The following is a 14,685-nucleotide window of genomic DNA, read 5'->3' as shown; positions in this document are numbered from 1 at the left end:
TAGCACCATCTGAGGCACTAGGCACGAAAGGATTCGTTGGACGTAGGATAGAGATTGTAGATGCGGGAAAAACTGTAGAGACGGACGGACCTGTGGGAACTTGTGTAGGAGTTTGTAGTTGCGGGGATACAGACGGATGCTCTTGGTGTTGAACACCATCGGCAAGCGGTGTGGGTGGCATGGCATTAGCATACTCGGGAGCTACGTCATCTAAATAGGAGGAAAGGAAAACGTCCTTTGCCGTTTTGGGATGTGTTTTGGGATGTGCTTTTATCGGGAGCAATGGAGGAGTTAAGTCTTTTGGTATTTCCGGGGTAGCCTTAGGTAACCCTTCGGCCAGAAGAGGATACATACCATTCATAAGAGTGTTTCTTTGTCTATCTACTTGTTCTGAGTTTACTCGGGTACCTTCCTCAAGTAATAGATTTTCTCGAGTTTTATTTGAATTCTCTCTACCTTTCTCTTCCTGTCTGAGTGCTTTTTCTGTTCGTCTGTATGATTCTTTACGCCATAATTCAATGGCATCTTTCTGTGACTGTCTGGCTTTCTTTTTCCATAATTCTTCTTCTACTCTCATGATGCTATCTGCATCCCAGGTCCCTGCTGCGGGCCATCTCTGATTTTCTGGCAAGTCCTTGGTGTAGTCCACCCATAAATCAAGAAATAATACGGCATCTAGGCCATGCTTATGATACATAAAGTACCCTGGAGTGTCCCTAGGTGGGATGGGAACAGCTTCTTCGAGTACACCTTTTCTAGTTTTGATCTGTCTTAGTTTCGAAAAGAGCGGCATTTTTAGACCTTATTACTAGAACACACTTTATGCAAGGAACACAATAATGAACAGTCATTCACACCACAATATATATTTAAAACATTTAACATTTAACTGTTTTAACGAACAATGATAACTAATAGAAAACTAGTTACTGACATAATACTGACACTAGATAATACTTATTTATATGCAAGACATACTATATATACTGCTAAACAGTACAGATACACTGCTGAAACAGTGCAGACCGGATTTGTGTACCCAAACCCGTCTTGACCGGCACAGACTATGTGCACGTAAAATGCCTCCCCGGTAATGGTACTCACCGGGTAGCTCGGAATGGAAGGCCTCGGAACGGAACTGAAACTGGACCGGACTGGACTCGACTCGACTGGACTCGGAACTTCGGAACCTGGTGGGCCTCTGTATACCTCGGATCTTGCTCTCTCAGCTAGGCTCTGGTCGGGATACTTCGCACTTCTCACCGCCTCGTCTGGGTGTTGATCGCAGCCTCAGTCGCCCCCGCTTGGCCGGAGGGAGATACAGGAAATCCTGCTGGTACGCGTTTTTGTCCGTTCAGCTCTGGCAGGAGACCGGGCCTGCAACGCACCGCCGGCGCGTGAGATGAGAAAGTGTCCCTGTTCGGGCGCCAATTTATGTGGTAAATATTTCATTACCGGTACTATTTTTTATGCGGTAAAGTCTAGTAAGAATAACTCAGTAAATATAAGAGGCAGAATCCGTGGTATTAGAGGGTTTAAAAGGCTTTATTCCTATACAAAGGAATACAATTCGAATTGTAGGCTTTCTATTCCATCACCACGAAAGTTCAGGAAGGAAGGGCATACATTATTGACAGATAAGCAGTTTTATAGAAAATGCATTACAGTGAAACAGATGCAAGAGGCGTAACAGCTGATAGTACAGATAAAAGGTGCATACGTAACTAATAGAGGCGGTCATATGGGCGTAATTTAATAAACGTCATTATACATGATGTCACAAGTGGGTGGATCCATAAAAGAATCCTGCAATGTCAGCAGAAATATTTGGCAGAGATGCGCGCGCAGCCGCATGACGTGTGATTGACGTGCAACTAGAGGGTGAAGGGGACTTGACATTTAGCTCTACATGTGGAGACAGAAGTCTGGGGGTCATGTCAACCTAATCCCAAATCATATCTAATATCCTATGTTTAAAGAACTGTGTTATCCAAAAGGAAAGGTTTCTAGAGTAGAATCTATTCTATACTGACTGTTAGTGAGTGTACAAGCATCTAAGTGTCTACATGAGATGCGTGGGGGTAGGAATATTCCATGGTAACGGGGCCTATGAATTACTTGCATGAGGACAGCGAGGACAGCGAGGCCAGCGAGGCCTGGCCCTTTGCACGGTAGCTGGAGGAATGTTTACCTAAACTACTAGACAGGAATGCATCGGATGAGGAGCGGAGTAGATAATCTTGAAGGTGAAATACAGTTTTTGGCAGGCAATATGCTGGATCAGGCACCGTTAGCCGCGCAGGGAGTAGGACAAAGTTCATGGATACAGATGCAGGCTCAGACTGGAGCTTTCAGAGGCAGAAGACAGGAAAAGGCTTGATGACAGAATTCAGGGCCTACTCGCCTGAATCTGTAAAATGTGGAAAGTGAACCACATAAAGTCGGTGGCCTTTCATACTTAGGAATGGAATATCTGACCCATTCATGGCGGATCTGAAAGAGGACATGTTGACGGTGGACGCACATGTATTTGCGTCTTCAAAACTGGAACTGGAGGGAACATACATGTACGTATAGCATGTACATGGAGCCGTTGGGGTCTACGATAGGGGACATAACTGATCACAAAATTCATATTTCCTCAATGCCATAATTCAATCGTCCACCATCGGACATTTGTGCATTAGTCACTAGTGTGCATGGCCACATGTGGACTGAATAGCATTTCCCAGAATGCCTGTTTTTGTGTACAAACATAAATTGACTAACCTTTTATAAAAATAAGCACACTCACTGTGAACAAGACTGAGTCGAAAAGCCACAGCAATGTTTGAAGAGCGGCGGATTTACTTCGTGTCTATATCTATCTACCTATCTACCCATCTATCTATCTATCTATCTATCTATCTATCTATCTATCTATCTATCTATCTATCTATCTATCTATCTATCTATCTATCTATCTATCTATCTATCTATCTATCTATCTATCTATCTATCTATCTATCTATCTATCTATCTATCTATCTATCTATCTATCTATCTATCTATCTATCTATCTATGTATCTATATATATATATATATATATATATATATATATATATATATATATTCACTGAAAAAACCATAGGTTTCACACATGTTATAGTTAGCTGGACATTTTACTGATAAAAAACCAATGAAATTCCCCCGTTATAGTTACTGTAGGCAACTATAACTCACGCGACCGCAATCCTCTGCTGATGCTAATACTGTATTTAGACACTTATTTGCCCATGTCTTCTTCCATTAAATTTTAGCTATACATATATTACAAATATTTTTTTTTCATAAAGACACATATGTCATCAGCAGAGGATTACGGTCGCGTGAGTTATAGTTGCCTACAGTAACTATAACGGGGGAATTTCATTGGTTTTTTATCAGTAAAATGTCCAGCTAACTATAACATGTGTGAAACCTATGGTGTTTTCAGTGAATTAGCAAGGTTTTTTAAATGCTAATTCCTAACTATAACGTGTGTGAAACCTATGGTTTTTTCAGTGAATTTGTACGGTTTTTTAAATGCTAATTTATTTATGTATTATTTTTTATATATTTATTTTACAATAAACTACGTATTAAAATTTATTATTTTCTTTTTTTTTTGGTTTTCACCCTGCGAATTATTATTTTTTTTTTGTAAAAAAAAATTTTTTTTTTGTGTTTTTCAGGGTGCGCGCACTGTGCGCGCACCCCCGCGATTTTTAAAAAAAAAATAATTTTTTGTTTTGCCTTCGGGGTCCTTCAGGGACCCCCTGACAAAGGCTAGGGGGTCAGGACCTCTCTACCCTGCCCCCTTTTCACGTTCGCCACCTTCCTTTTTCACTCTCGCACTGAAAACAAACAAAATGGCGGCCGACACTTCCTGATTTCGACCGATTCGAACGTTGACTAACATGTAACCACCAATCAGAATTACGCTCGCGCACGTTAGGGTGCTCGCACGGTGCTCGCACGGTGCGCGCACCCTGCGCGCATATATATATATATATGCTTTTAAATGCTATTTTCTCCGGAAATACTGAACAGATTTACACCAGACCTGCAAAAGGCACTTCCTTGACCTTATGGCTACCTCTCTGCCAAATTTCAAGTAATTCTGTTCAGCCGTTCGGGCTGTAGCCCTGTCTAAAGGTCCTATGGAAAAATGCATGGGGAAAACGCGTTTTGGGACCCCCCTTTTATCTCAGCCCCCGCTTGACGAATCCCCCCGAGACTTTCAGGGTAGGAGCGGAGCGTAGCGCCCCACCTATTTTGAGAAATTCGCGAGGATTCGTCGACCGGCGCCAAAGTTATTCCAAATAGAATGTTGCGGATTTCCTATGGAAAAGAGGTCCTAACTATAATTACCTACTGGCGACCGCCAGTAGGTAATATATATATATATATATATATATATATATATATATATATATATATATATATATATATTAACACCCTGATCGTCTTTCCACAAACAGGCACCAACACCGTGAAGAATTATGGCACAGACGGCGATTTATTTCAAATTCAATATATACATATATATATATATATATATATACATGATTGTCATCTGTCTTGGGGAGAGGAGTTCAGCCTACCAGTCAAACTTTACATCAGGCCCTTAGTTAAAGGTGAGGTGCTTGGATTACTTCTATTCTCATACATTAGCTGACTTGTATCCTGGGGTGAGGCAGATTAAAAAAAATGCCATCTATCAATCTATTCGTTCATACTGCCTTCCATCCATCCCTCCATTAGTGTGTTCATCATCTCCTCCATGCACATGTCTATACAGCATTTAACCATCAATTATCCATCCAGCCATAATTCAATCATCCACCATCGGACATTTGTATATTCATTCATCAACCTGAATATGTCAATATGTCAAATGTTTCCACCCAACATTTACTTCTTACCTCTATGAGGCCTCTCTTCCTTCGAAATGTTCAGTACATTTTTCTTTCTTTTGCCAGGATCTTCATTAAGAACATAGAGTTTTTCCTTCCAATCACTCCAGTTCACCTCTACACACCTGACCAGAAAGGAAATACTGGCTTTAGTCAATGAGCATAACCCGGTAAAACAACTATAAATAACATGTAATGACAACAGGAAAGGTGAGTGTGGCCGTCGGACAATGACCGATGGCCACACACCCTCCCCAGTGCTCCTGACGGCTACTGTCCGACAGAGGGGAAGGCTGAAGTTGATCCTCTGGTGTTTGGACTGGAGGATTGCTTTTTTTAAAGTAAAGGGCGGGGAAAACAAGACTTTGCTCCCGCATCAGCCAAAGACCATATTCCAATCAATCTGCGATGGTGTGCTTATGTCACAGATTCCCCACCAGAGAGGCGGAAGAAGCAGGTAAAAGCCCTCACGTACTATAGTTTAGAAAAATGCCTAAAAGGCTTCCCAGGGTTCCAAGGGAGTGTCTCCCCTTTCCAATGAGGCATCTCTGAAATAGGTTTTTGGGCTGTGGATCGCGGTCACCAGGGACGTTGTAAGGGGTAGGCCCTCATGGCTACTTACCAGCCCCCCACTGGGCAAAAATATATTTTTTCTTTGAAAGGTGTTTTTTCCCTGGGGGAGCAATTGATTTAAATTGACCTTTTTTTAAAAAAACAATACGTGAATTTGTCAGGGGTCAGCCTGACTTGCATATGGGCCGAACTTCTGTGGGACCCAAACTTTTTGGGGGGAAATTTGATTTCCTTGTGGCCCAATCGTGGCTCCCATGGGAATGACACATTTCCAAAAAAAAGTAAATAAATTTAGGTAGGGGGGCCATCCCCCAGCACAACCATCAACCCCTTTCAAGGACCTTATATATATATATTTTCAAATGTGTGTTTTCCCCTGCCTACAAGATTGTGCCCACCAGGGGAAAACACACATTTCTAAAAATATGTACACTGCATATGCCACTAGTGTACCATTTGCAGATTATGCAGCATGTACTAATGGAAAGGGATCAATGTGGCAACATTTGTTTGCATGCAGTGGAAGGGTCTGCACCAATGTTTAACAGTTCTTTCTCAGTTGTTTATTTCTGAATTTGGTTGATAAACTGGTACTAATAAGGTGAAATGTTTGCCCAGACTGTATTACCATGTTTAGAAATCATAAAATAATGAAGTAATACCATAATTTGCAGTTTCATGCTGCATTATTTAGTCAACCCTGTTGCATATTTTGATACTCTCCTGCCGCATAATTCCATTGACCCTAGTGATAGCATTGTGAGTTTTCACAAGGAGCACGCCTGCCCACAAAGCTTCAGGGACTACTATGTGAATGTGTGCTTCTTGAGATCAAAGGTACATTTGTAGCTTTGGGAAATTACTTTTATACTGGCAATGGCCAAACAAGTCCCCAAACAATACACTTTTAGCATAAGCCATGACAAAAGTAAGCTGTGGTATTGGGTATGTGGCAAGATTAAGTAATGTTGTGTTTTGTTTAAGAGTCTTTCGAGAACCTGCAGATTCAGGAAACCAGATAAGTAATTTTATGTTTATTTACTGTTGCACACTTTTCACACACATAAATCCACCAACTGATTTAGAACAATACATCTGCCTTCTACTTAGGACAGTGTTTTAGAAGGAAAGTTTTAGCCAGTCAGCGGAGATGGCATCTCGTGGATGACTGCTGGCCAGGCCTAATTTGGGTTATGGAGGACAGTTATGAGGCATGTTAATGGATTGAGAAAGCAGATGCTGAGACAGCTTCTGAGGGAGAGGAAATGTTGATATTTTTGGGCATTGCACTAATAATTAGGGTAGTGCGAAAACCAAGCTTGAAGTCCTACTGGTCTACTCGCACAGTTTGGCTAACACCCATCTTTGCACTGTACATAAGAAGAGATCAGTTTTTGCTAATGCAGTGTATGCTGCATTTCAAAGACAATTCTGCTGCATTGCCCCTGACCAACCAGATCATGATAGTTAGTTCAAAATTTGTTCTTTCATGGAAGATTTGTCTGCCAGGTTTCCTGAGATTTACACTCCCAGAAAGAATATTGCCATTGGTGAGTCCTTGTTCCTGTACAAAGGGTGATTACTTTTCAGGCAGTAAGTACATTGTGAGCAAAAGAGCACGCTATGGCATCAAGTTGTACATGCTGTGTGAGAGCTCTCCTGGTTATGTATACAGGGAAGGACTCCAATCTAAACCCTGTAGATTGCCCTTCCACACTAAGAGATACAAGAAAGATTGTATGGGAGCTTGTCCAGCCACTCCTTCGCAAAGCTTATAACCTTTATGTGGATAACTTCTATACAGGAATAGAGCTGGTCAGTGAGCTGTACAAAGCTGGCACTGTGGCATGTGGTACAGGTCATTGCTGCCTCAAAAGATTCCTGCAGGAGCTTGTTTGTAAGAAGCTCTAGAAATCCCACAGCACTGCGTTACTTTCCAAGGAACTGCTCACAGTCTAGTTCTCTGATAGGCGTGATGTGTATGTGCTCCCTACAGTTCATGATGAGAGCACTTTTCTCCAATCACGGTTTGGGGTCAGATGGCCAAAGTTCACAAGCCCACCCGTGTACTTGATTACAAGTACATGAGCAGAGTAGATAAGAATAACCAGGTTCTTCAGCCACACAATGCAAGTCGTAAAACCCAAATTTGGTATAAGAAGTTGTTTACTCACCTGCAATGTGTATGTTGTTTATCGTCAAACCACCACAGAAAGACTTGTCTTTCCTTGACTTTCAGATCACTTTCATTGAAAGTCTTACTGCCACAGAAGCAGCAGCCTCCACTTTATATGCTCAGAGGACATGACACGATTACAGGATCGATACTTTGCCAACCGCAATCCTGAAACAGCTAAAAAGTCTGGATCATGTTATCATTGCAGAGTCTGCTCTAAGAAAGGAAAGAGGCAGGAAAGATGTGTTTATTGTCCCCTGTGCCCATCTCACCCAGCCCTGTGTTTTCCTACTTGCTTTTTTTATAATTGTTTTAATTACATTTCCAAAAATGATTCCCATGATAAAAACAGTATATAGTATGTTGAGTAGACATTAGCAAAAGGTACGACAATGGCAAGTGTAATACCAACAGTCAAATAACAATGCAGGTTCACACGAGGAGAGGTACAAGCAGGTCTATTTTTTAAATCAGGCTAGTTAACAGAAAATTTATCTTAGCTGTGAGATTTATTCAGTCTGTAAGTTCAGGGTGGAGTAGCAAGTAGGAGCGGAGCGGCTGCCAAATGTTCTTTGGTCGGGAAGCCATGGGCAGCAACATTGCATAGATATTGCTAGTCGTGTCACAGTACATGAGATCTCTCATCCAGGCTTTCACTGTTGGCTGTGCAGGCCCACCCCAATGCAAGGAGATCTGTCTCTTGGCTAACAGTAGGGCCAATGCAGTAAAGCGCTGAATCCCAGGCCCTAGAGGACGAACATATCCCAGCAACGCAAGCAGCAGGGAGAGTGTCAGCACCGATTCAACCACCAATGCCAGGTGCTCAAAGACCACCTCCCAGAACGCGAGGTTAAGAGGGCAATTCCATACCAAATTAATAAAATCAGCGTACACGGCTGCACACCTCTGGCGATTGTCAGGCCTAGCCGGGTAAATTTTTGCAATAAGTTTGGGGGTAACATAAGATCTATATATATATTTAAAGTGGATTAGTTTGTGCTTGTAATTGCTGGAGATATAGCGGGTTTGTTCACAACAGTATGCCCGCAACGTATCTGTTAGGAGGTGTTCCTAATCTCCCTCCCAATCCACCTGCGCTCCCCCACCCACTTCCGGGCGGAGAGTCTGGGAAAGGCGATGCAGTCAGGATACTAGGTGTGTACTGTCAGGCGATATAGTTATTGTAGATAGGGCAGGGAATTCCTGTGGCTCCACTGTTGAGGGACGTTTCGCGACGACCAGTGAGGTTTGCGTCCTGTGAATTAGAAACTTATCTAAAATGGATATGCCATGGCCCTCCAATATATCCGCCATTGAACGCCATCTTGAAACATAGCTCCCATGGCTTGAAAGTGACATCAGGTGAGTGCATGCTGCGCCAGAGTTTCAGTGGTCAGAGGTAACCATGGGCTGTCGGCCTTCAGGTGTCTACGGAGCTTTTCCCAAGTCCAGCATGTTGTTTGCAATGTATGGATTTCCATGGGTATCCTCGCTAGGCCGAGCGGAAGGATGGTGGAAAGGGGAGAGGGCCATGCCTGCAAATGTTCAGGCTTCAGATACTATAGCTGTGCATCCGGGGGGTACCAGAATTAGGCATAGTTTCTCTGTACTACTAGGTAATATAAGTAAATATCGGGCACTCCAAAATCACCTCGCGCAAAGGGCATTGTGAGCGTCTGCCATCCCACCCGGGCCTGTATAGTGGCCCAAATTAGTCGTGTCAACATGCTCCTGAGAGTAGCAAAAAATTTAGCTATGAGGGGAATGGGAATATTTAAAAACAAGTAGAGAAAGCGAGGCAGAACGACCATTGTAAAGATGGCTATCCTACCGGCAATAGATAGTTGGATTGTTACCCAGTGATCGATCTGTATCAATAGGCGATCTGTGGCAGGGCCATAATTGAGGTGGATGACTTCTGATTAACCCTGGGCGTAGTGGGCGTAGTGGGGCTACGTAGAGCATCGCGTAGTGTGGCCAAATCTACGCACACTCGCGCGCTCCACGTAGCCCCACTACGCGCCGCCTGCCTCACGCCCGCCCTCATTTTAAAATAATTTAAAGTATTTTAAAGTAAGAGAAAATACCTTACCTGCGGTGCGGCGTCCCGGGGCTCCCTCTTCCTGGTTCAGCGGCAACTTCTTCTCACAAATGCGCATGCATGCACGCCTGGCTTGGCAGGTCGGGCTGGACTGTTCCCATGAGGAACAGGTTCAAGACTGAATTGCATATGGCGGGGTCTGAACTGGGGTGGCAAAGTGAGCTAAAGAACGATGATGGATCCGACCTAGATCTGTGACTGGGGGTGAGTGTCTAAAAAGTTTCAGCGCTCTATCCATCATCTCCTTGTGTTTGCTTAGTTTTAAAAAATGTCAGTGGTTCGTAGGATTGCATGGGTGGCACCACAACAGCATGGGACCAAATACAGCAGCTACTCCTATAGCTTATCTACTAATGCAGCGCTTTAGGGCCGCTTGTGTTGTAGTCTCTTGGCCCACCCACACATCGAGAGATGTGTGAGAATTCAGGGTGGCAGGAAATTTGTGACTTCCCACAGATTCCAGGACAGTTCCACGAAGAAATATGTGAAAAATTTGAGGAGTTTTTATAGAATTTTGAGATTTGCAAAGGATTCTGGGTAAAATTACCTGGTAGGAGTCACTCAAGTCACACCCCCCTGATCTCACCTTGTTTAGTTTTAAAAAATGTGCTAGATTTGCCTTGGTGCTGCCTGAGCTAGGGCCCAAAATCCACAGCTACACACATTGCAAAAACAACAAAAGGGGCCATTTTCTATGTAAAAATGTGATGTGTCTCTGTTGTGTTTTGGGCCCTTTCCTGTTGCGGGCAACAGGCCTACCCACATAAGTGAGGTACCATTTTTATTGAGCGACTTAGGGAAATACTGGTTGGAATGATGTTTGTGGCTCCTGCTGATTCCAGAACTTTCCATCACAGAAATGTGATAAAAAATTGTTTTTAGTCACAGTTTGAGGTTTGCAAGGGATTCTGGGTAACAGAAGCTGGTGAAACCCATGTAAGTCACCCCTCCCTGGATTCCTACAGCTGGTTAGTCTTAAAAAATGTTGAGTTTACTAGGTTTCTCTAGACGCCGGCTGAGCTAGGAGCAAAATCCACCACTATCCACAGTCTAGAAAAAGGGTTCATTATTTAGTGTAAAAATGTGATCTGTCTATGTTGTGTTTTGGACCATTTCATGCTGAGGGCACTACGGCTACCCACAGAAGTGAATTATCATTTTAATCAGGAGACTTAAGGGAATGCTGGGTCGAAGGAATATATAAAGAAATCCTCAGCACACATCATAGGTGTATCAACAATTCGTTAAGTGCGCAATGTAAGCACAAATTATACACAAGTTATTTCAATTCTTTTTGTCTTTCTTTATTCTTTTGGTCTTGCTTCAGACAGCCAACACGTGTTTTGTTGCTTACAAAGGGAAATCCTGCCGCAACTTTCTCAAGGCTGCATAAAAACAAACAAAACACAGGCCAAGGTAACACCTTACAAAGTTATATTATTCTGAAATCTCCCCGTGTCAGAAGTGGAAAACAACTCCAAGCAGACATGTGTTAGCATGCACAAGGTGGGCAATGCAGAGCATGAGCCAAAAGAAATGCCCAATACCATGAACAACAAATAATATCATAAGATCTCAAACACCTAATGCGGTAATGGAGGAAAATAGGAGTGACAAGCAAGTGACATTAAACCTAAGTATCATTCCAAGACCACTACTTTACCTCCATGTGAAAAGCCATTATCAAAATATAGTGAGTCACACAAAGCCTATCCCATGACTAGTGAAAGTCAGGCAAACGTCTGTAAGGTGCATCCAAGTGGTGATGGAAGAGTGACTACTAAGGGTGGGCATAATGTGCGTAAGGGACCTATGCGGAGAGGCACGGAGATGGAACCAATCTCCGCACTCTCCACATAGTTCCGTTATGCACATCCCGCCTCCCGCCCGCCTCCCTCCCGCAGTATTAAATACATTAAAAAATCAATTTTTAAATAACCTTACCTTATCGGCGGCGTCCCCGGGCTTCCATCCTCCTCCAGCGCGTCTTCTTCTGGGAACTGCGCATGTTGCGTGGAAGGAGGTTATTGGTTTCCCGCAGTTTCCAGAACTTTCCATCAAAGACATATGAGAAATTTTTTCTTTTTTAGCCAACGTTTGAGATTTGCAAGAGATTCTGGGTAAAAAAACTTGGTGAGAGCCACGCATGTCACCCAACTCTGGAGGACCCAGATGTCTAGTTTTCAAAAATGTGCAAGCTTCCTAGGCTTCCTTAGGTGCCGGCTGAGCTAGGACCCAAAATCCAGAACTACCCACATTAGGGAAAAGGGCCAGTTTTTACTGGAAAAAAGGTTTGAGTCCATGTTATGTTTTGGCCTACTCACACAAGTGAGGTACCATTTTTATTGGAAGACATGCAGGAGCATAGAATAGTAGAACATTTGTTATTATCAATTGGATTTTGCTGCACTTGTTCTTTATAAATATAAGCCGGTGCGTAAGAATTTAGATTTTGAAAAATACCTTCAAAATCATATGCGTGGGGGGGGGTCGGTGGGCAATTTCGCTGGAGCCTTTCGGGCTGGCATCTTCGGCAGGACGACTACTGCGCCCGCATGACGGAGGCGCTGGATCTTTACTGGGCCCGAAACGTGGGCTCGGTGTCGGGAGTTGATATCCTATGGGAAGCTTGCAAGCCTACGCTGCGGGGAGTTGACATCTCATATAGTGCGGCGGCCCCCCGAGCGCGTGAAGCGGGATTGGTTCAGGCGGAGCGGGAGATTCTGGAGCTCGAGAGGAGTAGTCAGGGGGAATCCGGGGGGGCCACGCGGTGTCAGTTGCAATATGCCCAGCAAACATATGCCTCGCTCCTGCTGGACGAGGCGAGGCAGGCGTGGTTAGCTACGAGAAGTCGGGTTTGTCAGTGGGGAGACAAATCGGGGACCATGTTGTACAGGTTGTGTCAGGGGCGGCATCAGGCACAGACCCTCCCGGGGATCACAGATAGAGAGGGCCGGGTGCTGACTGACCCTGGCGCATTAGCGGACAGCTTTGCGACATATTATGCGGAGCTGTACAAACAACGGGAGACCATAACCAGGGAGCTTGTGGATCGGTTCCTTGATGATCTTCCCCCTAGAGCCCTTTCGGGTGAGGCGCGCGCAGACTTGGACCGCCCGCTCACGGTGGATGAGCTGGGGACGGCCCTGGGGAGCTTGTCTGTCGGGAAGGCCCCGGGCCCGAATGGGTTCCCGAGTGAGTTCTTCAGCAAATACTTTCTGCAACTGGGGCCCCATTATCATGCGGTGGTGGAAGATGCTTGTGAGCGGGGGGTTTTGCCGGCCAATTGGCGCCACGCGGAGATTGTCGTATTCCACAAGCCGGGCCGTCCTCCCGAACAACATGCCTCTTATCGACCGATTTCCCTTCTGAATGTGCAGGCGAAGATTCTGGACAAGGCTCTGGCCAACCGGCTCTTGCCCAATATTTCTACCCTGGTCCACCCAGACCAAGCCGGGTTTATGCCCCATAGGGCAACGCGCCACAACATCCGGCGTGCACGTGTGGCGATAGCTGCGGTCCAGCGGCGTGAGGCTCGGGCGGCTCTCCTGTTGGCCGACATAGATAGAGCTTTTGACTCTCTGAGTTGGCGCTATCTCTTTGCCTTGCTGCAACGGCTGAATCTGGGGCCGCGCTTCTTATCCTATTTAACACTTTTGCATACCGATCTTACAGCCTCGGTTCGGGTGGCCGGGGCGGCCTCGGCGCGATTCCCGGTGAAGCGGGGGATGCGGCAGGGTTGCACCCTGTCGCCATACCTATTTGCCCTGGCCATGGAGCCGCTGGCCGCTTGGGTTCGTATGGATGCGCAATACACGGGGTTTGAGTGGGAACATGGCCTATCGGATCGTATTGCCTTATATGCCGACGACGTGTTGTTCTTCCTGTCGGATCTCGTAGAACCGGACCGCGGCTGCTTCGCATGATGCAGGTCTTTGGAGAGGCGTCCGGGCTATACATGAACCCGAGGAAATCCACCCTGTGGGTGCTGGGCGGTCTTGACGTGCAGGAGGAGTGGACGACGTCTCTGCGGATTGCGGCCGGAGGGCTCCAATATCTGGGGGTCTTTTTGACCGACGTACCGACGATCGCCTGGGAGCGCAATGTGGTGCCGGTGTGGGAGAAGGTATGTTGCGATGTTAAGCTCTGGGCGCGTATGCCTCTCACCATTTGTGGCCGTTCTGCCATCTTTAAGATGGTGGCGCTGCCTCGCCTTCTCTACCAGCTCTAAAACCACCCCTATGAGATTCCTCTCAGTTGGTTTCGGAAGGTCAACGCGGTGCTGAGTCACTTTCTGTGGGAAGGGGGCTTGGCCAGGTTGTCGCTAAAGGTTTGCTTTTTGTCCGTGTATGATGGGGGACTGGCTACCTCCGATATTTTATCCTATTATTACGCCTCCCATCTATTGGTCCTCAACGAATGGTGGTATGGAGATAGGGGGGACCTGGCATATGCAGTGGAGAGGCGCCTCATGGACTCACATACAGTGCATACCCTACTCTACGCGACTGCGTTGTGGGCGGCACTGCCACCGGTCACTCAAGTGGTGTTTCGGGTGTGGAGCCGGGCTCTGCGTCATATTGGCTGGTGGGGTAGGCTTACCCGGAAGACCCCGTTGTGGCAGAACAGGCTCCTCCCTCAGTTGGCGACCCTCTCTAGATTCAGGGACTGGGACAGAATTGGTGTCTCTACGTTGGGATCGGTTGTCCAGGGCTGTGTGATGAAATCCTTTGAGGTCTCACAGCATGAGTATCACATGCCACGGACGCAGTTCTTTAAATACCTCCAGCTGCGCCACGCCCTCGCCCCTAGACTGGAGGGTCTCCAATCCATTCCCGAATACAGTCCTCTTGAGGCTCAGGTGTTTATGGGGGATCTCCAGGAGAAGAAAGTTTCT

General features: G+C 45.4%; 1 pseudogene across 1 annotated transcript in view; it reads right to left on the bottom strand.

Annotated features, from left to right (window-relative positions):
* Positions 1-14,685, bottom strand: part of LOC146858397 (transient receptor potential cation channel subfamily V member 1-like) — a 989,609-nt pseudogene that overhangs the window by 66,236 nt on the left and 908,688 nt on the right. The window contains exon 15 of the transcript XR_014980020.1: positions 4,948-5,063. The product of XR_014980020.1 is annotated as a transient receptor potential cation channel subfamily V member 1-like (transcript). The remainder of the gene's footprint in view (positions 1-4,947; positions 5,064-14,685) is intronic.

This window comes from Triturus cristatus, chromosome 3_2 (assembly GCF_964204655.1).
Source record: "Triturus cristatus chromosome 3_2, aTriCri1.1, whole genome shotgun sequence".
Classification (NCBI taxonomy): Eukaryota; Metazoa; Chordata; class Amphibia; order Caudata; family Salamandridae; genus Triturus; species Triturus cristatus.
This window is presented reverse-complemented; position numbering and strand designations above follow the sequence as displayed.